Consider the following 765-nt stretch of genomic DNA (forward strand, 5'->3'; position numbering starts at 1 on the left):
GATTAAATCTGCGATTCCGTACGTTGGAATTGTAGTACTTCGCGGCTGCGTGTTGGTAATTTTAGATTTGGATGAGCCCTTGATCTCGGCGCTCGTTAATGAGATCGAGGTCATCGAGGAGCATCGCGTTGTTGAGCTCCTCTCGTTTGGGAAGTAATCTTCTTCGAACACCGGAGAATTCTACTTCTGCGGGAATCATGCATTCCGTTCCGTACACCAGAGCGAAAGGGGTTTCTCCTGTTGCTCGCCTCGGGGTGGTACGGTGGGACCAGAGGACTCCCTCGAGTTCGTCGGCCCACCTGCCTTTTTTGGCCTCTAAGCGTTTCTTCAGTCCGTCGAGAATGGTTTTATTAATCGTTTCAGCTTGTCCATTAACTGCGGATATCTGGGCGCTGATTTGTTAAGCCGTATCTTCCATTTTTCGCAGAACGCCTCGAACCAGGAGGAGATAAACTGAGATCCGTTATCGGTTACGATCCCGTAAGGAACACCATGCCTACGGATGATGTTTCTCCATACGAAACTTTCGACTTGGACATCTTTTATACTCGCGTACGAATCTGCCTCTACCCATTTTGAAAAGAAATCGGTGAGGACTAAAAGGAAACGCTTTTGCTTTGAATTATGAAGGGGACCGACGATGTCCATGGCCCAGCGGATAAAAGGATATGGCGATGTGATGGAGGAGAGAACTTCGGCTGGTTGTCGGATGGTTGGAGCATGCATCAGGCATTTTTCGCATTTTCGTGCGAACTTCTCGCAATC

Source organism: Brassica oleracea, chromosome C6, assembly GCF_000695525.1.
Source record: "Brassica oleracea var. oleracea cultivar TO1000 chromosome C6, BOL, whole genome shotgun sequence".
NCBI lineage: Eukaryota > Viridiplantae > Streptophyta > Magnoliopsida > Brassicales > Brassicaceae > Brassica > Brassica oleracea.